Source organism: Argiope bruennichi, chromosome X1 (assembly GCF_947563725.1).
Source record: "Argiope bruennichi chromosome X1, qqArgBrue1.1, whole genome shotgun sequence".
Lineage (NCBI taxonomy): Eukaryota > Metazoa > Arthropoda > Arachnida > Araneae > Araneidae > Argiope > Argiope bruennichi.
In genome coordinates, this window is record NC_079162.1 from 18701741 (window position 1) to 18729414 (window position 27674).

A 27674-nucleotide genomic window follows, 5' to 3' on the forward strand; every position below is an offset into this window, starting at 1 on the left:
ATAAGGATCAAACGATGATTAATAATAGAAAATAAGGAATCAACAAGCCGCCTACGGTTATCAGCTTTTCGCCTATGTTCTATACATTTAAAATAGTTTGCAAAATCAAAAAACCATATCCACCTGAACTGATTTGGGGATTTTTTTTTCTTCTGAAAGTTAATGACACCTAGTTATGTCTTCAATGGTCCCTTGCTCTCAACCACCACCCATTTTCAAGAGAAATCCCAGAAATTCTACTACACTGTACATTCTCTGTGGAGAAAAGCCTTCATAGAATCTCCCAATCACATAAAATATCTAATGTAATAATTCCATCAATATTTATTTTAAATGAAAGCTCTTACATACATGACCAAGAATCACTTGTCCACTCCGCCTCCATTTTCGAAAAATATTGTGAAATAAAACTTTGATATCTCAATAATTGGATAGATTTCATCCATTAATTTCGTCGCTATGGAAGCATAGTTAAGTAATCAAAATGCTCTATAATTACTATGCAATTATTAGTATTTTATTTTGTTTTGATAAAATTGGTCAGCGTGACTACAATAATATCATTAATGAGGTCATTGAAGGAGACAAGTACTAATAAGATTAATTTAGTCAGGCCAATAACATAGATGAATATATTATATCATATCAAAAGTATAATAAAAGTATATTTACAATAATACGAGAAAAAAAAACAAAATAATGATAGAGCAACCATTGATGACATAACTAGATATGTAAGGTTTACTAGCGCAAGAACTATCTTTGACCATCCTCCGTCATATATCTAGAAAACATAAACTTTCATATTAAACAAAAATTTACGGAATCGGACCATTGATTGGGGCTGGATGACTAGTTCATTTGCTTTCCGTGTTTTTTTAAATATATAATATCAAATAAAATGTACCAAATTAACAATGGACACAAATTTTCGAATCATAATTTAAATATTATAACAGAATAAATGATTGTCAAAACAACTGAACATAATTATTTACTTATTTTTCAAGACAAATTTTGATTGCTTATCAAGGTATAATTATAGTTGTTACTCTAAATTTGTTAGTAATTTTGGAGTAATAACTATAATTTATCAATTATAGCTATTACTTTAATTTTTTGATGGAATTAATAAATACTTATTTAAAATAAAATTGTTACTTAATAAAAAATTTAAGTAATAGTACCAAATTATCTTAATTAAAATTTTTAATCCGAATATTATTTCAGGTAAATACTTTTTTATTTTTCAATTTCGCAAACCAAAACAGCTATAAATCCTTTTAAAAGTAAAAACTATAGTGAATAACACGAAGAAACATTCGCACGTTGAAAAATTCCTACAAATCTCTTAAAAAGTTGTTTAAAAAGGTTTTCCCATAAATTTTACGCACGTTAAAAAAATAGATTTTTTTCTCTCTCTTCTTTTGGGTAAAGTAAGAATTTAATCAAAGAAGATAAATAGAAAAAGGATCATGTATTCGATGTTTTATTCTAACACCGAATTTTTATATAATAATAATATTCTAATTTTTCTGAGCAGTTTCATCGACTAATAATCAAAATATTCTATGAAATTAACAATCTATACAGCTTTTCACCTCTTCATACTTATTTCTTAGCCGATCAGCCAAAAACTGGGTAAAATGCAACACTTGTTGTCACCTGCTTGTCACTATGTTGGTTATTCTGTGAAATGTAGTACACATTATTTTTGAATGAACAATAGTTGAATCAGATGCCTAATATTCCTTCGACTTAACGTCGTCGGCATCCATCATATTGATTTCATAGCCGAGGGACTAAAAACAATCAGGATATATAAAGTTAGATTCATTTGCCGTCATACCGGTTGTTTTGCTCGTATAGTGCTAACTACTGGCTGAAAGGACGGTAACTGAATCAGATGTCCGACATTTCATTTATTTAACCATTATTAACCAGGTAGTCAAATGCGGGGAAAATTAGCATATGTCGAACATTTACTATATAATAACCAGAAGGTGGGATTTAAATTATCCGATTCTTTGATATGCAACTCTCTACATCTCCTTCCAAAACGATAAATATTTTTACCAAGACGGGGAGGCAAGCTATCTCCGAGAGCAATAGATCCCTCCCTGCTCTCCTAGTGTCACCGCCTCTTCTAGATAAATATTCTCGAATATTACTTGAATGGAGATATTCTATGCCTCATTGAATATGATGAAGTTCTCTTATGTTAAGAATTACTATGACCTAATAAATATGGTTCACTGCTAAATTATGCTCTACGATGCCTTGTACCTTCGTGACAATATAGTGTAACATAAGGAAGGCTTTAACGATGATTTCGGGACAGTAAATTAAATAATTAAACTATTAGTTAAAAACTGAAACAAATAAAATTATTGATGGGCCCAAAGGTGAGATTATTTTCTCTTTATTTAGAGTTGATAAAAGTGAACTCGGTTCATAAAATGTACTAAAGATAATTAAATTTCTTAAAAGAATGCCAACTCAAGTGACATAAAGTCAAATCACTGACTCTCCAACCCGCCCGAAGGCACACGGATAAATAATACTGAATGACCGAACCGCCATAGCAGCAACACTGGTGGGAACTGTGGTTCAGTCCCAAGGGCCATCACCGGCCACGTTACAACCCTTTCCTAAGGAAATACGTCCCGTCGTCGATGGGAGGAGCTGGACTCCCACCTTTTCGTGCACCCTTCAGTATGGCGAGATTCAACCACCATACCGGAAACATCTCATCCTCATTTCGAGTTGCCTCCGGAGGGGGATCACGTGAAAAGTCACTTTCCATGTACAACTGCGCATGTCTTCTGAAGTTGCAACCGCATCGTTAGTGAGGATGGATATGTCATGAACATCTTCCGCAAATGTTTTGATTACATTTCTTGTGATGCCTATATTGCTTTCATATCGTGTATTAATTTCATTAAATAAATGTTATTGAACATTCAAAAAACCTTAATCACAGTTGAATCGCTTTTATTTAAGCATATAAGCTCATTATTTTTATTATGTATTTGTGTATTTCATATTTTTCAAATCTTAAAATAGAGCTTTCTTTTGCTGAAGTAATTGGTTTTTAAAAACAAGCTTGCGATTTATATCCCTTCAGCCATTATTTTGCCGAAATATTTTCCTTTATAAACATTTTTTTCTCCAAGAGAGTTATTTAAAGATAGATTTTTCAGGTGAACAACAGGGACCACCTAGTATTTTAAATCGATTAAGAAATGCAGGAAACCGGCCATGTTTGCTCAAGAAATAAACAACCACCTGCAGTAGAGCCACGAGATTCCCAAATATTTCTGAATTATTATAGAATCATTCATTATAGAATCCTATAAAGTTTGATTCCGTGTTTAATGTATGAGTGTGGAGCCACGATATTTAATTCCTCTCTATTAATAGTGGCTAATTTTTGAAAGAACATGGATATAAATCTGAACGGACATTTAAGAAGCAAAATGAATTTAATAATAGCTGTGAGATTATAATCTTGAAATATATGTAAACTGCCTCATTTAAATTAGAACAAAATCTCTTCCACAAATATTTCGAAATTAGAGAAATTTTTTTAATTGATTTTATTTTCGATTATTTGGCTGGCATTTCGTCAAGGTTTGTAAATGTGTATTCAGAAGCTCTTTCCATCGTTAGAAACCATTTTAAATATATTCCATTCATGATTTACAACAGCATTATGACTTTAATATTCCTGTTAATTTCTTATTATTAGAACATACTGCACTGCATCAGAGAATTTAAAATCCAAATTAGAAGAAGTTAAAGTAATTATCCACCAAAAAAGAGAATTAAAATTCCCAATAAATGGAGGTCTTAGTGCAAAATGTTTAGAACGGGTATTCAAAAATTCTAAATGATCGCGACAGAATAATGCTGAAAGATATTCAAAGATTCGATTTAACTACTATTAACATTATGGTTTTTCTGTCTACTTATGACTATGAAAAGGATAAGAGCTGGAAGCAATTTATTCTATAAAAACTCTTATACAGCAATTAGATTACTAAATGTCACGTCAATCCTGAAGTCTCTAGTTGGGGATCGCAAATCAATTATCTATAACTTTCATTCGGATTGTGCAAAATTTATAATGGTAAACATTGAAAACTGTTTGATCAGAAAATTTTGAATATCAAAACAGGCATTTATTGATTGAGAAATAAAGCAATCATTATGTTTTAATATTGGAAATATCTTAAATGATTTAGATGAACTTCTTTGCATGCAGAAGTGCAAGAAAAAAAAATGAAAGATAGGAAATTTGAAGCATTGAGAAGTATGTAGATAACGTTGCTATAGACATTTGATGCACACCTAATACATAATGAAAAAGAAAGATTCTAAAGAAAACTCAGCTCAAAGGAAGGTCAATTATAAAAATCGGTCCTTTCAAACTTCATGAAAATAATTATCCAAATGAGGGAATGGTTAAAAATGTTATCAAAAATCGAAATATGATATTAAGATACCTAAAAAAAACAGAAATTGTTGACGTAACCTAAAACTTTATCTAAAACCGAGGCATAATTATAAAACAAAACCTTCCCAATATTTAAGATCTTTTTGAATCTCTGATCTTATATTTTCTGGTGAACTTATCTTTTAACTGCTGTTGATTTTTTAAAGGATTTATTGCGCATTTATGCACAACAACTTTAGTGGAGTCGGATACAGCCCAACCCACACACAATGAAATAAGCACCAGTGGTGTCGAAACGCAGATATCTTGAAGCAAATAAAGCTCTTAATTTTGAAGTATCAAATGAAAATTTAGATCAATCGACCATTTCCATTCATAAATAGAAATCTCGGACAGTTTTGTTGTCTTTTAATTATAGTGAAGAAAGGATATAAAAAAGAAGGAAATACTTTTTTATTATAAAAAAAGCAAACAGATAAAGTAATTCATGGTAAAAGGATTAAGACACAGTGACTATCATTATATATACAGGGTGACTCAAAAGCCTTGACCACGGCTTTTATTTCTGAAATATTGATCGTAGATGTATACCGTAAATTACAAAGGTGCGTAAAACAAGCTTCAAATTGCAATGAAATCAATTAAAGTTTTCAGGGGATTAAACTTTGAAAAATACAAAATTTAAATTTTTATACGGACCCCGTACAAAAAAATTCCCATAAGTAAAATGTGCCGCATCCTCTAATAAGGTCATGTACGAAATTTCAGTATTTTGTCACAAAAAGTCTCAAAGATATGAAACAACATAAATGCTGACTTAAACCACTTTTTGATGCCTGGATATGAGTTCGCAAAGAGAAAAAATCATGTCGGATGTTAGTGTTTTAGGGGTCATACACAAATTAGCAAACAAGGGGATGATTGAATAAATAAGTAATAATTTTACTATTTATGGGTTCAAAAGTATTAAAAATGTGTAGAAATAATAACTTAAAGGAAAGATTACATAAAGGGAGAATTACATAAGAAAAGATTACTTTAATGAAAGATTACATAAGATTTTTTACAAGTTCGCTGACTGTGCTATTTTTAAGTTATATTCTGTAATTCATGATATAAAATTTTAAAGTATTTTTCAGGTAGCATAGATTTTAAAATATGTATTTAAAACTAAAGATATGAAGCATATTTAATTTTCTTATGATGCATTTCTGTGTCGCGTTATCTGCACTGAAGTAAAAACATTTGCATTTTAATTTGTGATTGATCCTTCTCCAATTTTGTTTTAACATATCTTTGAGAATTTTCATGATAAAATTCTGAAATTTTGTACATGACCTTATTAGAAGATGGGGCACATTTTACTCACTGAGATTTTTTTTTTTTTTTTTTTTTTTTTTTGTACGGAGACCGTATAAGAATTTAAATTTTGTATTTTTTTAAGTTTAATCTCCTGAAATTTTTAATCTATATCATAACATTTTTCACCTTTTTTTAAGCAAATTGTAATTTACAGTAAATGTCTACGATCAATATTTAAGGATTAAAAGCCACGGTCAAGGTTTTTGAGACTCCCTGTATATGTAAATGGTTAAAATTCAAATTTACTTAGAATATTTCTATCAGAACTCCAAGCTTTTAAGATTTATTTTAATAAAAAGATTTGTTTTGATAAGAATTAAAATACTTATTCCAGAATAAAAATATTCCTAAAGTGAGCTAGAATTATAAATAAATTATGTACAAAATGTATTATTCTTAAAAATAGAAATTTTAATACTAGGTAATTTTAAGACAAATTTTATATAATTGTTTAAAATGTAAATATAAAAGAAAACCATCCAATTTGGTAAGGCACAGGATGTTTCAACACTAGGGTAACTGGTTTTGAAATCTCAGATTAGGCTTTGAATAACTGGTCTCCTGCATAAAGTAGCTAGAAAAAGAAAAGAAGCACTGCCTTTTGGTAATTTCGTGATATTTTGCATAAGAATGTAATAGGCGTTTTATATCTTGTTAAAGATGACAGTGCATTAAAAAGGAAAACGATTTTTCTCATTTAAATTTGGGATACGAAAAACAAGACCCGTAAAAGCGTGAGGAGCTGGAAATAATAAGAAAATATAAAGGCCTAATAAAAAAATCTTGATCACTTAATGCATAAAAATTAAAATGCATCATAAACATTATGAATAAAGTTCCAATTTAATTAGAGTCCACATCTCAAGATTTAACAGGGTTTTATTTTTATCAATAGATATTTCTTGAAAAATTATTCCTATTTTTATACACTGATAAAAATTTCTTTAAAAAGTTGCTTTTAATATTTATCATTTTTCCCCAGGGGACGTAGAAATGGGATGAGAATCTTCCGGTTCATTGGTTAGTTTTCACTTCCCTGGTGAGTACAATAATGTTATGAGGTCAAATTGCCTCTACTCCGATGGTAAGTCTTACCTCATCAAGAGGAATAGTCTGCTCGTAATGGGATCTATAATGCATTCATCTCAGATATTCTTACATTTTTTTTTAGTATTGCACTATAACGTTAAGTGTTTGGGATCTAACTTTGTAGTGAGCGAGAGAAGAATCGTGAGCCGACATCTTCACGCAGTAAGTACAACGACGTTACTGTGAGAGATCAGGAAGTTACTATAGCCGCTTAAACAGTAGTCGCACCCAAAATCTCTCCGGTTTTTGCCTTCGCCGTTTCGTGGCTTTTGCAGCGCCATCTTTTGACGATGTGAGAAACTTGTTTAGCGGATGTTTATCGAACAAAATGGATTTAACGGTTCTTTTAAGAAATATGAATAATTATAATTACCAATCGATAACAATGCTTCTTGTAGCTACCTAATGGATCTTTAAAGTGCTGCATTTGTGAACAGAACGATTTGCAAGAAATCTAGGGAACGTTTTTGCAATATAACGATAATATAATATGTAGGGAAATATTTAGGGTTTGGGGTGATTCATAATAAAAAAAGTAATTCTAAATAAAAAGCATCTGACTTGAGATGTTGCTTCCATATGGTGGCATGTAATTGCGTCTACTGAAGGCTTATTGATAAAATAACGAGAGTGAATTGCACGTACTCTGTAATCTTTAAAAATATGTGCTAGCCATAAAATTTTCCAAATAAAAATCGAATGAATATTATTTAGAATGCAGAAATATAACTCCCTATTTTTAAAGAATAGAAAAGCAATATAACTTTAATGTATTGAATTTATGAACGGAAATAATAAACTCCTGCCCATAATTTTTTTTTTTTTTTCCATTCACTTAAGAGAAATCATCTAAGTAATAAAAAAACAACTTATAACAGACTGACAATAATGATAATCTATATTTTCAATTTTAAGGAAATCCATTTTTGACATGAATTTAAGATATCCATCAAATTAATGTGGCTCATAAAAGAAAAATAGTCATGAGCAAAGGGCTTGTAAAATACTGAGGGGAAAATTTTTAATTAATTACTTTTTAATTATATACCTTTTCTCCATTCACCACAATAATTTTTTTTTACTTCTCACATTTCTTTGATATCATATACTAATTAACGAGAGAGTACATTTGTGATCCGATAACGACTGAATAAACTACATACTTGTCTGATTAAAAATTAATAAATAGATTGTTGCATTTTACGCAAGCACAATTTCTTTCTTTTTCTCTAAAAAGTAAAGGATTAAAAAAGATACAGAAATACTTTTGACGAATGTTTTAAACATGTCAAAGAAAGTATTTTGGCCTGATTAAGATAGAAAGAACGAAATTGCAGCATTATTCTTTGTTGAACAGCATTTCACGTTTCTTCATGAAACAGAGGATTTACTAACCACAAAACAATGTGCTAGTTTTTTAAGTATGTTCTTTTCAAAATGAAAATCTGTGGCTTGATTAAGAATAAATAAACATTGCATTTGTCTAATTAAAACTAAACGAGAAAAATAATAATCTGTGTTGAGAGACGTTAGTATATAACATATATTTATTTTCTTAACGATGCGTAGACGTTACAGGTCGAAAAAGTAAGTAATAGAATAACAACATTAACAAGGGTGATGCCACTCAAGCTAAAAGTTATTGTACTAAAATGTTTGTCTCAACATCCTTCCCACCCTGGTCAACCTCCAAAGGTATGAGGTGTTGAATTGGACGGGTAATCTCTTTTCCTCCGACACGCAGAATGCAGATATGAATTTTTCCGTCACAAGCGTCGATTAATTTTACAAATGAGGCAAATGAGACACTATTAAAGTTCAAACGCACTGTCTTCATATTGTAGTCAAAGTATTTAGATAAAGAAAAGCTGAGGAAAGACATTAATAACGATTTCTTTAATTATATCAAGGTTTTGACTGAAGAAAACTGTAAGAATGAGGAAATCCAGGAAGAATTCCGTTGAATGAATGTGGTTCTTGAACCAAAGCGATATCTACGTCCAAGTTCTCATATTCAAAATAAGTTGCCGTGCATCACTTTTCGATGCATGCAACTCAACTTAAAAAAATACAAACGAGGTTTAGAAAAAAAAAAAGCTCCCATATTGTGTCTGAAATGCAATAAGTTTCTCCACAAATTGTTGATAATTACAGGTGTTGGAATAGAGTTTGTGATTAACATGATCATTTTTTTTTATTTAGTACTCTTGTCATCTTATTGAATCTTAACAATTCATGCAAATCTGAGCAGAGAGAGTGCACTTAAACAGCATCATAAATCATTTTCACAGTCAGAAACCTTATGATGATATCCAAGGCATTTAAAGTAGGGATTAAGATCATGAAATCCTCTAATTTGCAAATATTCCAGTTCAATCTTAGAAAATTCATTTGCAAGACAGGTTGATTAACTTCTGAAACCAAATGCTAGGAGTTTTCAAATTTTTTAATCGTAAAACGAATTATTGTTTTCTTTCATAATTGATATTTTTCTCCTAATTAAGGATTCTGGTCTTTCAAAAGTTTAAGAATTTTCTGATCACCAGTGTCACTTGAGAGATTTTTTTAAAGTATATTTGTATTTCTCTCCGCTTTGGAGAAGATACTTGAAGAATTTTGGTATTTTCCTTAATTGCATTCAAAAATCTTTCTTTAGCATTCTTTGAGATACATTGTACAGGCATGTGTTTCTTATTGATGGCGCCCATCTTTATCACCTGTATTTGTATTTCTCACAAATTTAACTGACTTTTTTGAATACGTTCAGATGCAAAATGATTTTCTTTAAAGCAGACAATAACATTGTTATTTAATAAATGACTACTAGTAGTAAAAAAATTAGTACAGATTAGTGGTAGTAAAAATTAGTAGAGATAGATGGCGCCACGATATTTGCGCACATTGGTTTTGTAAACAAAGTCGGTACATTAGAAGGAGTATCACTAACTTTTGCACCACTAGATCTATGCCAGACTTTTGAAAAATGTGATTTCAATTTACTAAGGCAGTTCTTGGAGCTTGATGAAACTCGTTTTTTGAGTTTCCTACACAATTAAATACATTTCCTAAGGTTTCATCCACAATACATTTCCTGAGGTTTTTAGCCACATCCTCAAGTGGCTAAAATGACGCATGAACATCAATGACCGCCATGCTGAAAGCAAATTTTGCACTACTTTGAAGTTCGAAAAATAGACTTGTCAATGTATCAGTCTATTTCCGTAAAAATATTTCTCTCATTTTAGTAAAATTTTTAAATAATTTTTACGTAGGATCAGGGTAATACGGCACGAGTTTTGCAGACCTTGTCTTATATATATATATATATATATATATATATATATATATATATATATATATATATATTAAAGTAATCTTATGAGATGGAAAAAAGCAGGTTTCTAGTTGATTTAAGCTCATAATCATGTTCTTCAATGATCCCCTTTTCCCAAATTAATTTATTAATTAACCAGCTTTCTTTACAGGAGCATTCATAACTGCTTCATTGTATTCCCAATTACGCCAGAGAATATAGTGTAATTAGGAACTCGTGTTTCAGCTTCTGATCAATGAAACGAACTGATCCGAAGAAAAAATGTATTTGAAATGATGAGAAACTATGGTATATGACCTCAGAATTTATTTGACTGCCCCTTACTGATAATCATCAAGTACTGTTTTTTAGTAATACTATATTCAATTTCACGGATATGCTATCCAGTCATATATTCAATTCTTTCAGTAAGGAGTAATTTATATTCATTCTGTTTCCAATTTTGTCGGGAAAAGTCAGGAAATGAGTCTTTATAATGGTAGAAATGACTGAATATATTGGCACATGATAAAGAAATATCTGAAAGATTTAGAAAAGCATTTAAGTTGTTCAATTTAAGTGCTGAAAGCAGAGTTTTTACTTCAAGCAGAAAGTTCAATTTTCACTCAACTCATTTCTGTTTGACATTTATATTGCCGTTTACTTCACGATAGGATCCAATAGAGTAGCTTTTATTTGATTTTAGAAAATCGTAAGCTATTATTAGCCAGCAAATCAGATTTTCAGTTAGTCTGATTAGTGTTCTTTAAACCTGTCAAGTCCAATTGAATACCATCAACTCCACCAATATTTCAATCGTACCAGTAAAGGATATTCATCTTGACACGTTTAACGCAATCGATCACAATATATATACCTGATGAAAAATCAACCGTGAGCATTTCAAGGTAAGTCCCTCTAGCAATCCATCTCCACTATCTCCGTTTCTTGTTGAAAAGAGTCATTGCATATTTCTCAATCAACATCACATTTCTTTCCATACTTCAAGTTAAACGGCTTCAAATCATTGTTAATACCCAACTTTCATACTTTAAAAGTAATATTTATATCAAATAATTTTTAAAAAAAGAATCATTTGTTAATTTGATATAAAAATAATGAACATTAAAACAGTATAAAAGGTTACTGCTTCGCTAGGTTTAATATCACCGACCGCCTGTAATGAAATAACTATCCCAAATGTATCAATAAAGTAGATTTTTTTTTTTTTATTATAAGCCAGTTATACTAACAAACCTGTTTTAAATTAAAACGAGATGAAAATCAAGAAAAAATTTCCTTAATTCTTACGAACCCTTTTGAATGAATGTGAGACGAGTTTGAAGAAAATTTATTGAATAGTTTGGCTTCGATAATGCGCAAGTTATTTAAGATTTTCCATTTTTATTTATATAGATTTTCAGTTCATATATAATCTTAAAAATTATTTTAGCACCTTTTTGTTCCAATTCATATATTTTTTTATATTATTTATGAAAACAGATTATTAGAAATGTAGGGGAATAAAGTGGGCTCTCCTTGGCCACTAATTTTTTTCAGACTAGTCAGCCATTGGTCATGACGAATCAAATACTTCATTACTTTTTTTGAAAAACCTTCCTTCAGTAATTTTTCATTTTTAGGCTTCGATTGTGAATATTTATTGAATTCACTCAAATGTTATGTTTATAATTATATTTTGAGAGAAGTTCGCTGCAGCCAAAAATTATTTTTATACTAAAGCCTCTAAAAGAACTTTTTCTTTGCAATCATTCGATGGTTTTACTGCTGCCATCTATTGATCAAATATGCATATAAAAGTACCAAAATTCTGATGAGATTAATATGAATGACAATGAACTAGGAGCTTGATAGATGTTTAAATTAAGGCCTTTAATTATGGTTATTTAAAAAGTTGAATCATATGTTCATGTCTGATCTACATTAAGATTTTTTTTTTTTGTATAAGAAAATGTTTTTTTTTTTTTTTTCCATACATATGAATAAATCTTCTTTTGCGAATGTTGTTTATTCAATCAAAGGTTTATTCCATAAGAATAATTTTATGCTTATGGGAATGTATAACACTTTTTTTTTAAAGAAATGAGTCGAAGTATTATGCAATTCATTTAAATGGGTACTTATTCGCTCTTCATTGGAAAGCAGAGTGTTTTCCGTCGTTGACGAATAAAATAAAATGCATTGCACAGAGTGTTTTTATAGGCAAATTTTTCCCATGGATAACAGCAAAAAAAAGAAGAAGAAAAAGAAAAGAAAAACTAGTGAATTTTATGATTATATTAGTTAAGTAACAATTTATTTTTTACTTCACATATGGAGAGAAAAGCCAAGAATAGAGACCTGCTGCCATCTACCGATGAAAAGAGTAATCATAATCAAAGAGTATTTCAACTGTTAATTTTCACAAACAGAAAGTCTTCGAGCTTATTTTTATCGCATATGAACAGTTTTCTCTCTCTGTCATCTGCAATATTTGTGTCAAGCTATCTACTTCCTGATACTCTAAACAGTACTAATTTATAAGCGTGTCTAATTTGTTGACATTCAAGGGCGGATTCAGGCATTTTGAGATCCTTGTTTTACCAAAATGGTCGATTTAGTTTCATATTTCTAGATTAATCAACATGATAATAATGGATTTTTGGTTAGTTTTTTTTATTTTAACAACTTTGTGAAAAAGAATTTTATATTTATTTATAATGACATGGTTGTACACCATATTATTTCATCAGACGTTTGATGCTTATAAATACAAAGTGAAAAGAACTTGACCAAAGGTAGTAGAAAAACTGTTCATATTATCCGAACATTTTATAATTCAGATATTTTTTTTTTTTTTTTTTACAAATATATTTATTTGGCAACTGGACCTTATATGTTCCTAATCTGACGTTGCTAACATTAAATCTAAACTACAGATGAAAAAAAAAAGAAAGAAAGAAAGAAAGAAAAATGTGATAAAGCTTTTCTAAAATAAGCGGAGTCTTTAAATTGACTTTCTCTTCCAAAATTTGTATTATCCCTCTTACTGTGGGTTATTATTGTTAGAATTCTATTTCAACACTTTTTTTTTTTTCGAATTATATATTTTTTGGTGATTATGTAAGAATGATTTCTTCTGGAGAAAATAATCAACCCTTGCGGTATTTATCGTTTTCTGTCAGTAGATGATACTAGTATCACGCAAATGCTTCAGCGCATGCAAATTTACGCGCATTTAAAGTCTAAGATTGATTGTTTTTTTTAATCGTATTTTTGATATTTTATTAAAATAAAAAAAGAATGCTTTTTAATGTACAAATAAAAGAGAATGTTTAAAATAATTTTTATTTAATTCAATTTGTAGAGATTTATATTTATAAAGCAGAAAGTAATAAACTGGGGGGGGGGTCCAAAATAAAATATGATATTTGACTCCTGTAACTTGTCTTAGTATTAAAAGTTAAAAGTTTTTTTAGAAATCTGACACAATAAGACATTATTTTTTTGAATTAAAAGTTAACTGAAATTAAAAACGAGGGTAATTAATATTAAGAAAACTGAACGATAGGACTGAATGTATATGATACTAGATTCTAATAGAAAAACAGCAGTTTTTAAAAACATTGGAGATAAAAAACATTATATATTAATATTAATTCGTCAAACCATTCCCTTGAAAAAGCAGTCTGAAGAATTGTATGGATTTTATCTCTTAACTGTGATTTGTTTTCTCTGCCTTTTTTTTTTTTAAATGGTGTCTTCTGGACTGGATATGTGTTGCATTAATTCACCTTAGAGTCCACAGATTAGTTGAATTATGTCCATTTTAAATCAAGATGTACTTGCACGATTAAAAGGAGAAAATGCATTTAAGCATTGAGGTTTTGCTATAAGTGTGAAGCAAGATTTGTGCTTTATTTTAAATGCGTTTATTTATTTTCATCAAATAGGAAAGAAAAAAATTTCTTGCAGGCTAACAAATTGCATGGAATCGTTTATTTTAGAAAAATAATTATTTCTATAGTGGTTTCACTTTAAAAAGTGATTGATAATCATCAATGGCTGTTTTTTGCACAGGTGCTATAGAAGCTCACCAGTACGGGCCTTGAGGCGCCTTCAAATGTATTAGACACTACCTTGCACGGTTTTGCTATCGGTTTCGGACCATCAGCAGCTAATGCACACAATGAAAATGTAAAATAGCATTTTTTCAGGTAGCTTCGATTTCAATAAATAGACTGAGCAAATTCGTTTAAGTAATAGAGGTGGTTCATCAGCAGTGCATTATTTTTCTCTTAATAGTATTGGTATTGATAGTCAGCAACTAGATATTTAAGGAATAATGCCCTTATCATAGCCGGACATTTGAAGCACTTTCCGGAATAAAGGAACTCTGATTCAAGGTTCTCGCTTTTTTAACATTATTACGCTAACAGATACTCTACTGATTCTTGATAATAAAACAAATCTTTTTGACTAATTTGCGCTTAATTATTGTCATTTCCAAATAATTTATTCATTTTAATTTATTTTTTTTGTTAAGTTGAATATTTAAAAATATTTACTGTGGTCTTTTCAACTTCTAATGAATCAATTTCCATTATATTATACTACTGGAAGTGAATGGTTTTCATTAAAAATTAAATTAATTAAAGTTAAGTTGATTTTTATATAATTTTTTCCTTTTTTAATTACGTAGAACAAGATCTTTTTTGAAATGGGTGCAAAATAAAAGCATTTATATGAGTTTTGCGAATAATAGCCTAAATCACATGAAAAACATTATTAGTCAGTATTCGAAATAATAGTGATTTTCAAAAATGGTGATTCATGAGAAGAAAGTTATTGTAACATTGGGTGTACCGACAAAATTTAAAGAATTTTGATTGTTCGACACACACACATAATAAGAATTCATGTACTAGCAACAGAATCAAACTATTAGCGATTTCAAACTGATTTTTTTTTTTTTACCTCAATCACTGACACAGCATTTGCAGATATGAATAATAAATTCAAATGCTTATCTGTATTAAGCAAAAACCCTGTCTTATTTGGAAATATATAATAGTTTCTGAGGAGCTGCACGCTTCAGTTTAGAAAAATGCCTGACATTCAGTGCACTTTTGACGAACTTTCTGTTCCAAAAGAGTGATAACATACATTAGAATCAATTAGATTTATTACGTTAAGCAAATTAGAAAGGGTTCAAAACTGAAAGATTTGCCTATATTGTCATTTATGTTTGAGTTAATTCAAATGTCCATTAAAGCAAATAATTTTTCAGAAAAATAATGATTACATTACGCATTTATTTGCCATTGTCAAGGTATTTTACATTAATGATTATTTTTTGATTAACAGCAAATCATTTTTTTGTGTGTAATGTACTATTAGCCTCAATAAATTGTTATAGTAGATTATATATGGGGATGAATATACATTAATGAAGGGCGCATAGATCTTTCTTTCCTTAGGTCCCTTTGTGTTGGCCATGTGCATTGTACCTTTTGGCAGGTAAATCTGAAAACGATTTTGTCCCTCTGGCTCATACTATCAAAATTCGCATTTGCCTGAAAAATTCTCTGTCACTGATTATTTATTTGAAGCTTTTGAGCGTTTATTCGGGTGTATTTCTTACATGACTTGAATAATATTAAAGAGGACTGAAGAGTAAAAGGCCTTTCAATCATAGCACTAATTTATGAAATACAGCCTTCGCAGGACTTTGAAACGGTAAGTAATGAAACAAAACCAAAAATTCGAGAGCACCATACATAAATTTAAAAAAATCATTCTCGAAAAATTACGATTTCTCTCACCTAATAGAATCTGTAATAACTAGAAAATAATTTCAATTCGTGATTTTCTAATGATACCGTGTAATATTTAAAACTTCCATAAATGTATTGTTTAAAAACTAATTTCATTTCACTTATAGAACTATAATTTTATTTCCTTTGTATTAAATAATAATTTTTTTTTAATTAACAACAACAACAGTGTTTTAAAATTTTATTTTCCTACCATTTTATCTGAATTCAACAAATACCTGGCACAGAAGTTTTGGCCTCAAGTATCCCTTGAGGCCGAAAAAATAGCACCCCTTTTATTTAAAAAAAATCCGATTTAAATTTGTAATTTCTCGCTATGAAACTACACATTTTTGAGACTAATTTTATCCTGTTTGTTAATTTCCATTAAAAAAATGGTAATATCTCCAATAAAATGATCTGGAAAATTATAATCTAAAGTAAAATGAGAGATTTCATTGATTAAGCGTGTCCAAATGGCTGTGGTTACTACACATAATAGCGATTTGAGATTTATCTTGTTGATGACTTTGCATGCGAGGAGAACTCTGGATTAAAACCGTCAGCAGCGGTGTGCCTTTAAATAAGAATCGGGATAATATAGTGCTATGGATTCCATTAGGAAAGTTCAGTGTGCAGTAAACCAATCATTAAATGCAAAAGATATCAGTAGGATAGACAGTTGAATGCACAAAGTGTGTGGCACTAAGTGCATATGACATAACGCATTTTTCTGACGGGGCAATGATTTGAATCCTGGTAATGAGATCTCAATAATAATGGACGGATATGCAGCGACAGATTGAGAACAGAAAAGGGAAAAGGGAACAGCCTTCTTTCTAATGACTGGTAGCAATATAACTCGCAAATAGTCTATTAGACTGCTTTTAACCAGTTAATAGTGGAATTTGTTTCTCTAAAGTCACTTATGTAATAAAAATCAAGCGATAGCTTCTGTAAAAATAGAACTCAATGCAAATGATTTCATAGTAAATTTTGAAAAAAAAATCATAGTAAATTGAATAAGGTTTCATTATCTATACTTATAATAAAGCTCAATGTGTGTGTGTGTGTGTTGGCGCTCTACAGGCCAGGTCATTTGACATACAGCTATCAAATTTGGTACATGTATACCTTAGAGGTCGGGAATGCGCACCTGGGGTCCCTTTTTTGAAATTTTAATTAGAATTTTAATTATTAATTAAAAACTAACTTTCCCGCCAAAAAAATCTTCCATTTTCCCCATCGCCAAATGAGTAAGGCTTTAGTTGTTTTTTTTTTTTCTCCCAACAGTAATGAGGCTTGGGTTAACATTTTTCGGCGGATTATTTCAAACGATTCTGTTTATTTTCTTAATGTTTTATGCATTTAAAATGAAACATTGTTAATTAATCCATGTTTCAGATTCATTCTGAAGTACTTTTGAATTAAAATAACACAGAATAAAGGAAATTAAAAATGTCTAATCTGCATAGCGTTACCCCAACTGGAGTAGAAAAATTCACGCATTTGCGTTACCGTAAGTGGCGAAGAAAATTCACGCATGCGCTTTGTGTTCTGATTGTTGCCATGACAACCATTATCAACGGACGATTTAAATTATTTTTAGGTTAGTTGCATGCTTTAGTAAGTAAATTGTATTTATGTTAGTTATATATATTTTGTATATGCTTATAGTTTTAAGTACATCGTTTTTTAAGTAGTTTTTTTTTTTTTTTTTTTTTTTTTTTTTTTACCTGTTTCCAATGATTCAAATTATTTTTAGGTTAGTTGCATGCTTTTGTAAGTAAATTGTATTTATGTTAGTTATATATATTTTTTGTATATGCTTATAGTTTTAAGTACATCGTTTTTTAAGTAGTTTTTTTAAACCTGTTTTCGACCGATTATTTTAAACGATTCATTTTATTTTCTTAGTGTTTGATGCATTTAAAATTAAACATTGTTAATGAATCGATCTGTTCATGATGAATCTGAGAAAATTTTGTTGACAAATTCTTGAGATATTACATAAATTAAGAAAGATATTCTTTAGTGCCCATAAAGTTTAAACGCTCAGTGACTCTATTATCAGTAATCATATTATTAAAAAAAAATGCTTTGTTTCAGTAAAAAATATTATTATATTAATTGCAAATTAATCATTTTCACTTTAATTTAAAGCATAAATTCTACGAGGGGTAACAGAAAATTAGAGAGATACATATCACGTTATGACTGAAGGCCTTTATAATATTATGAGTGAATTATATGACTATCAAAATTTGAAGTATTAAAATATTTTGCTGAAGAATCTATTAAAGTTGGAATTGCGTAAAATATGTAATGGTACGACCGGAGTTTAACCCCCCCTGCTTTTAAAAATCGCCAACAACGGCCTTGCGAAATGTAAAAGCAAAGGAGCAGATGTTTAATCATAGTGCATAATAAAGATTGCCAGCTTTGGCGCGTTATCGCAACTTGGTGAAGAAGGGGGTTAAACTCCGGTTCAAGCTATTTAATTATTAAAATTTAAACGAACATTAAGATTGGCGAACCGGCTGGTCGCCAAAGGCGGCTAGTTATTAAATAAATGTTTACACGAAGCACCTGAATGATAATTTGGATTGACGTGTATACATGTCAGACGCAATTAACTGTTTAAGAAACACAGTTTTAGGAGGAAATACTTAAGCTTCATAAAGCAGTGGAGCAAGACATAACCCTCTCAACAGAAGAAATAGTTATTCTAGTGGACAGCCAAGCCTGCATTTAAGCAACAGTCGATTCAAAATTCAACAGTACTACTGCCAGGGAAATCTTTAAGTTATTGAATATCTTCCTTCGTGGATCAAAGCCCATGTTGGTTACTCTGTAAATGAGGAAGCACTTTCTAAGGAGGCAGTAGAAAAAGAAAATTTATCAAAAGCACTTCTAAAGTTACAAAAATCCTTCATTTAAGCAATCATGAGTTAGTAGATGATGGCCATCTGGCAAATGGCTTGAGATGATGAAAATACTGCTTACTTATAACATCATTCTTAAAGTATGCTCATAACCAATCAACTGGATACGAAAAGAAGTTTTGTTTTTCACAAAACTTGGGCTTTTTCCATTTTTACATCATAGATTCAACTTCTTCGAAATTTAATATTGTTCTTGTGCGGGAAGAGATAGGCCTTCCTTTCTATTATGCCGAAATGTTTCCTACAAAATCATAGCATTTGGCATCATTTAGCAAACAGTATGAATCAACTCCATTTAATTCTATTCAATTTTTGCTTTTTCTTTGTCTTACTCCCTCGCCCAGTGGAATGCAGTGTTTCCTACTTAGTATTAATATTTCAGCTGACTTTGTTACCTACAGCATCTTCTAACGGATGGTCCTTAATTTTGAGCGTCGTCTTTCCCTTGCTAATGGAGAAATTAAAATCGGTTTAGCATAAAGAGCTCTCCTTGCATCCTCAGCCCTTCGTCAATCTATCAGAGGCAGTGATTTAGAGTGCCCTCACTTCACTTCTAAGACTTTCCTTCAAGATTAACTGCAATTCACCTTTCTTAAATCAAACCTTTACCCTACCTTGAATCTTCAAAATCAAATTTTTGAAATCGATGCTTATAATATCTTTTTCACTTGGTTTTAAATTCTTGAATTAGCCTCGCTTTACATGTTCAATCTACATGTTTTTTCACTCATGTTCCTTTTTTGCCACCAAAGTTTTGAAAAAGATACGGAAATATTTATTTATTACTGTAATTATTCTTTATATATTTATATGTTTAAATATTTCCACCCTTTTTAACTATTTACTTCTTTAATTAATTATTTTCTTTTATATCTTTTATATGTCTTGTATTTCACATAATTACTTTTTCTTAGGCTTTTGTACATTTTGTTTTTTTTCCGTGATCATCTGATTTTATTTTTTATTCTTATCCCGTTTGACTTTCTTGTATTATAAAACATTCTAATAAATTCCTCTGCATTTCTCTTTTTATCACTTGATGATGGATTAATAATTAATAGCCAAATTAAATCCTGAGTCAAATCACAATATATTACGATGTTTAGAGAAAACTATAGTCAGTACATTAACAGACTGAAGATTAAATTGTCTTTTCTTTTCTTTTGTAAATATTTTATTCTTTTTTTTCCCTTCATTCTTTTCTTTTTTTTTAAATTTTCGTATTATTTTCATTTTGTTATTCTCATCTTACAGTTTTCTGTGTCTATTTTTAATAGCTTTTATCATATTCATTTATATAATTTTGTTATCAACATATTTTTGTCAAACTTAATTTTTGTGATACGGAAGAGCAGTTCAACCCGCTACTGATCAATCTTCTTTAAATTTCTTATATGAAATTTCAATATTGGTAGGGAGCAAAGGACCAAGATCATTACCCCCAGGGAGTGTGGTTTGCCTTCATACTTACCACACTGCTTGAATGACCGCAAGATCATAATTGCATTGGCATGGAGTGGCGTTATGTTATGTTAAAATAATACATATAATCTTTTCTAAACTTTAATACGCTGCTTGCAGTCTACTTTCTTTTGGTTAACATGTATGCAAAAAACATAAGTTAACTCTTTATACTTAATGAAATCGCTTCTTTCGGACACCAATTAAAATTTATGATTTCACAGTTGAGTTTTATGAAGTATATCTGAATGCTAATTTGGGCTAAAATAGAAGATAATATTTAATGAAAGTCATGACTAATTCATGCATGCTAACGTGCAAAATACTGCTTTGAATATATTTTGTCATATTAAATATATAGATACGAAATGAAATACACAGTATTCTTGATATGTCCAGATCGTGGAATTAATAAATATAACAGAAATTAGCAGAAAATATAATCAAAAACAAAATTATTGATGTAAAATTAGATTACCTTTTAACAATGTGCCAAAGTGATAAAGACAAGGCTCGCTTTTAATGATAATCTATCCCAAGGAATTTCATTCTTCAACGAGCACCCTTAGTCCTGTTGGCACGGTTCGTGGGCAGACGAATCTTACCGTAAATCCGCCATCCTTCCCGTCGTCAAAGGTGCCTTCTTACACTTTATGTTCGAAATGAGCTCGCGAAATATCATTAAAAGACTTGGCTATTATTCCGCTGGGATGGCCGGTTCGTTTAAACAGCTTGCTGAAGATTATGGAGTAATCATAGTTTCTAAAAACGCAATCCTTTATAAATTTTGATTTAAAGTAATTGATTATGGAGTGAAATCATGAAATAACTTTTTATAGAAATGAAATATATTTTCAAGTAAAGTAAAAATTCCTGCTTTTTATATTTTAACTCATTGTGGAATGAAAAGTAATTCTGAGTGCGCTGTTGTTGTGATTTTATCATCAATGTTAACATTACTTCTCTCTATATTTTTATTAAGTGCAATCAAGAAGTTCTTTCAGGTATAAAGCTGATAGTTTCCAAAAAAGAAGAAAATCATTGTTAACATGAAGACAATTTTATTTGTAATATAGAGATCTAAATTTGTATTTTTAATATATTTATAAGAAAGTTGAATTTTAAATTAGTTACATTAAGTATATCATTAATATTTAATTGAAATTAGTTGACATGGCCTTCGGCTCAAAAAAAATCCTGAATGATCTCTCTCTCTCTCTTTCTTTTCTACTGGAAAAAATAAAGGATCTACGCAAAGGGAACTTCTCCCCAGTTAATCCAAGCTTTCACATTATGATGAATATTTCAAATATCAGATGTCTTTTTCACATAGTGGTAAGCATTTTCTTAATCACCGCACATACATTAACAAAATTTATCATTTGAAAATATAGTATTTGGCCTAATCCCTTTCCGATTTAATTTCTTCTTTGTTTTATTAGTTTTCCTTTGTAAGAGGATCATAATTTCGATGTGCATTAGCGTCGTAATTGAATATACTTTTACGAATAAAGCTTATTTTTCAAATAATAGCTACGATGAGAATAGTAAAAAGTTATATACTATTCCATGATTATATTTAATTGTACAACATTAGAAAAAGGGGGTGTAAAATTTTTCATACTGTATGAAATATCATGCCTAATGATACTCTCAGAAAACTTTTACTTTCCCTAAATGGTGAATGTATTGAGATAAAATACATACCTAAATATATTGTTAAATTACAATAAAAAACCCCCCATTTAAAATCGTTTTTTTTTTTTTTTTTTTTGCCATTTTTAGTAACAAGAAATAATTATTCAACTGATTCAGTGAATCTAATTCAGGAATCTTTTCAAAAGAATAAATATGTTTATATGTTAATTTACCAATATTCCTTAATTCTGTAAAAATGCTTAAATTTTGTGGATATTTCAAAAATAGTTTTAAATTACAAAATTTTCTACTTTCAACATACAAAGTTGGTCGTATTATTCTAACATTACTTATATCTTCAAAAACATATGAATGATAATTTGTATTTTAACCCTTAACTGCCAGTTTTTTTAAATTTTTGACCGGATAAATTACATATATGAACAAAAAGCAATTATATTCAAATTTGAATGTAATAATTTGAATGTAACCGTAGAATTATATTCAAATTATGTTTTGTCTTGAAAATATGTGATATTTTCGAAAACCTTCTAAATGGTTATCATTAAAAAATGATCAATAAAATGATTTTAAAAAAGACAAAGTAAGTATGAGATCGTTACTATAATCTCAAAATTACGTATTTATTACTAACTAATAAATTAAATATTTCATTATAATATAAAAAAAAGCAAATCAAAAATATAACGCTTCAGTCATGAGAGTCAATTTACAGACGAATTTCAAATTTGTTCTCTTATTGTAAAGAAATGAAGCACAGAATTCAAGCTTTCTGCTACATACAGTATTGAGTGATATGTAAATAATGAAATTTGTATTATATATATATATATAAAATAAACCAAAAGTGCTTGGCTACAATACAATGTCTCGTCATATCATTTTGGATAGTCTTTCAACTTAATGTAAAACTATAAGAGAGACGTTTTTCTGATTACATGTATTAGAAAATCATTATTGAACCTTCACATGTTAGTCTTCTGAATATATTTCATATTTTGAAACAGAAGCCCAACACACATCTTTGCTGAATGATCAATTATAATATACAAAATATTTTGTTTATAAAAAAAATTATAAAAGATAAACATATAAAGAATAGAAATGGGTGAGTCATCCGGTTCATCAAAAATAAAAAGGTTCATAATTTGGTTCATTTTTGTTTATAACTTGGTTCATAATTTTCATTTTATACTATAAAGTAATTGGTATAAAGTCCTTTTTGTACCTTTTTCTTATCAAGCTTTTCAAATTCGAAAATATCAAAAGTAACATTAGACAAATTATTTTCAGGGTAATTTATTTTATCATTTTTTGAGCACCAAGTTTTTCCAAGAGCTTAAGTTAATAATTTAAGCTTAATTACAATTATTTTTATTTATTTTTTTCTTTTAAATTAATGCAACATGTTTGAACTGTATAGATTTAGTTTGAACTGAGTCATTATTCTTTTGTTCGGTTTTAGTTTCATTAATATCGAACAAATGAACTGAATGTTGAAGGCAACGAGAAACTGTACGTTCAGTACTGGTGGAACTCTTTTGATATTTAATTCCATAATTCGACATACATAACTTAATAAACAATGGAATAGATACCTTTCAAGTTTTATTTATTTTTAAACCAAACAAAAGTTGAATGGTCAATAAAAATTAATTTTTTTATATTAAAGCCTATCAAAAATATTTATCTGAAATATCTAGAATTGCAAGGCATTGCAGTTCAATTACAGCATGATTTTTTTATACATTCTTAATTTTTTGAAAAATAAGCTGTTGAATATAACATATCAAAGGAATTTAATTGTCTCAACACGGCTTTTGTGACGAATCGATAAAAACATGGCATGGTAACTAAGTGTTATACAATCTTAAAAATGATTTTGTTGTTAAAAATTTCTTTTAACTTTTCAAATGTACCCTCATTGTCACAATATAATTTCATATCTTTTTCAGAAGTTAATTTAACCGATATTTAAGCTAAATATAGGGCAGACTGTTATACTTTTTATAACTTTTATATTATGCTATTAAAAACTAGCAATTTATATTTTTATTTTGGTTATAGGTATCCAATTTTATGTATTGCGCAGCATAGTCATGTCTAGCTTTTGCGCCATTAAAATCCAACTCCAACCAACCAATTTTATGTAATATGTGTTTAAATTTAGTTTTCACCATGTATAAGCAGTCAGATAAGGAAAATTAATTTTAAAAAGAAAAATCATAATTACATCCAAATTGATGCACAGTACAAGATTCTATTATGGTTTACACTAGTATGGTAATGAGGCAGTAAAGGATTCAATCTCCTCCAGCTTTTCTTTTTCATTTGATAGTATTATGGCCATCATAATTCCTCTCCTCCATCTCTACCACTTTGTCTGTTCTCTTTTATACAAAACTCTTCTTTTTCAGTAAATACTTTTCTAGTATTGTACCGAACGTCATATTTGAATTTCTTTTTCCCAGACTTCTCAAAAGCCGACAAATGTCAAATTAATTCTATAAAATGAAGCGTATACAGATTGAATTCCTAACTTTACAGCTTTATTATCAATATTTTTACATTTTACTCTCATTTTGTTCCGTGGCATTAAAAAGACCATGATATTTAGCATCATATATTTCAGATCGACAGTCCATGATACAAGTACAAGAGGTAACAGTTTACAGTACTTAGCAAATTTTACACGTGCGTGTACAGGTTATATTCGAATTCATAAACAATATGTAGGTTTAATTAACAAATTATACTGCGCAAACTGGGATATAGCGAGAATTCTTGATGTCTGTAAGTAATTCTGTAAACGAAATGTTAAATGTTAAAAAAAAATTTTACTTTACATTAAAAAAAAAAAAATATTATATCGAAAAAACTATTTCATTAGCGCACTCTAACCTAGGCCCCATTGATAAATAATTACAGGTTCCTACGGAGTATCAGTGATACTGATTGAGTCCAATCATTAGCTACAATACAGTAACCCATACCGAGATAAAGGGTAGGAATCCTATACTGAAGTTACAAAAGTTTCCCCAAAAGTTAGCTATAAATATTTATGGAACTTAAAAATATTTCCTTTATATAATATAGAGATTTCCGTTTTTGTCCATTTGAATATAAGCATTATCGGACGCAATGGCGTATCTGTTTAAAATGGCACCCAGGGCAAATACCAAAACTGCGCCCCCCCCTCTCTATTTCTTTTGAAATGAGAAATTCTCTTTTCTTACCTTTTAGACTAAATAGTGCAAAAATTGAAAGGGCAAATAAATCTAAATAATAATATATAAAACTTTTTTGAACTAGTATCATTCTTGCATTACAATTAATTTCACAATGATCATTATAAATGGACAAACAAGCCTTAAATATAAAATTCATCATAAGAATATTTCCAAAAAAAAGTTTGAAAAACAAATTTTATAAAATCGGAGTGAAAATTTGTAATGAAATCAAGCTAAATTTATACAGAATCTTTTTTCCAATCTAATTTTAAAGATTTAAATAAAATCAAAATGTTGATTATGTGGAACTTTTATAATATATTAGGGAAATACTAATCAAAAGTGATTCTATATATACCATACTTGAAAAATTCTCTTAATCCATCAAGAAAGAATATGGAGAATAATTAAAAAATTACATATATTATTATTATTATTATTTTGCATTTAGATATTAAACTCTGAATATTGAAATTCTGTATATTGACTTATAAAAACTTTGAATATTGAAATAAATCCTTTGTTCACACATATAAAATCATTCAAAAGTTTTGATAACTAAGTTAAAATTTAAATTAGTGTAATATTGGGAATTATTTGAATTTATCTATCAAAATTTAATATTAATAAGGTTTAATAATAATTATATATAGTAACTTGCAATAAGGTTAAAATGAAATTAGAAGGTATGCTATTACGCAAAAACTCAAAGTGTTGATTCAAGGAGGAATCAAAAGAAAAACATTATTAATTTGTCTATGACATCTGAAAATAGTTTGAGTAAAAATTATTTATATGCATAAAAAAAAGGGATATATTGGTTTTGAAAAATTTTGGAGCCTTAGGGTGTCAGAAATGTTATAAATTCCCTTTTCTCGCTTTTAACCACATGAAAGAGTTTACGATTTCACCACATCCTATTTTTTTCTGTTTCTGCTTTCTCTATATTCAAGAAAGCGAAATCACAGAGCCTTTCTTGTCCCATTGAAACTCTGAGATAATAAAGTATAAACTTTAGTCAGCTAAAAGATTTTTCTCTGCTTGCAAGTGAAGTTGCTAATGTCAAAAGTATCTGCAGAACTATTCGTAGATTTTGAATGACATTTTCATCTCTATAGATGAGACCCTTCGATTTTTTAAAAAAAATTTCTGGCATCCAATTTCAATTCAACAAAGAATTTCATCTATGAAGTTTCAGGCCTTTAAACTACTGTCGAAGTCTCTTAACTTTGTATAACTTTCTAGATAATATCACACTTGTGTCTGTGACATAATACATCCACATTCAAAAGGAATCAAAACTTGCGATTCATTTCAGTCAAATGAAAAAAAAAAAAATCTTTCATTGATTTTCATGTGAATGTTGTTGAGTGTGCTCTTCATCACTCCTCCCATTTCATAATTTGCAGATAACACCGCATCTTGGGAGCTTTCCCATGCCATTTTATTTCTTTTCTTTGCCTTTTTTTAGAACTGAACATCTCATTCAGGACATATGATTCATCTTCTTTTCAGTGCTTCACTAACTCCATCATTCCTAAATTGATCTTTTATTCAGCCTCATTATCCAACTTGAAAGTTTCTTTATATCCTCTCAAAGCTAAATTTTGGATATAGAGGTACTTAATACAGTGAAGTATTCTTAATAAAACATTACCCTATTTTTCCCATTCTTTTTCAATCTGTAGGCAACAGCTACTCTTTTATTGAAATATATCTCCATTTACTTCTAATTCATAAAACAGTCACAGCATTGTTTTGAATTTTCACGGAGAGACATCGTCCAGGAGATTTTAGTTGCTGAATCTACTTTGTTTTCCATCATTGATCCATTGTCTCTCTTAGAAAAGAAACGACAACAGAAACAAAATGCAGAATTTTTATGAGAGGAATATACTTACTAAGAACGAGCCATTAATTACCAGAACCATTTCTTAATCTTCTTTTAAACCAACTTATGTTTTTCATCGATTATTAATTGGCAAGAAAAGGCCTTCATTTTTTAAAAAAGTAACTATTTTTAAAATTTGGAGTTTCATTCATTTGGAAATGTTGTCTCTGAATCAAATTTCAGATTTGATTTGATTTGATTGTTTTTTTATGGCGCCAATACTCGCCAATCCTTAATAATGTTTGGCAATAGAGGGATGAGACTCTGTTTTGTAAAATCCGTCTGAGGCAGGGTTTTTTTTTCTCCAGCGTTCTTCTTAGACAAGTGTTGTCTTTAGACAACTCTCCTTTTTTTTAGTGGCTGACATTAAATAGTGTTACCTACAAAAATGAACACATTCTTTCACGTTAAAATATATTTGAAATATTAGCAGTCTAAAATGAAATGAA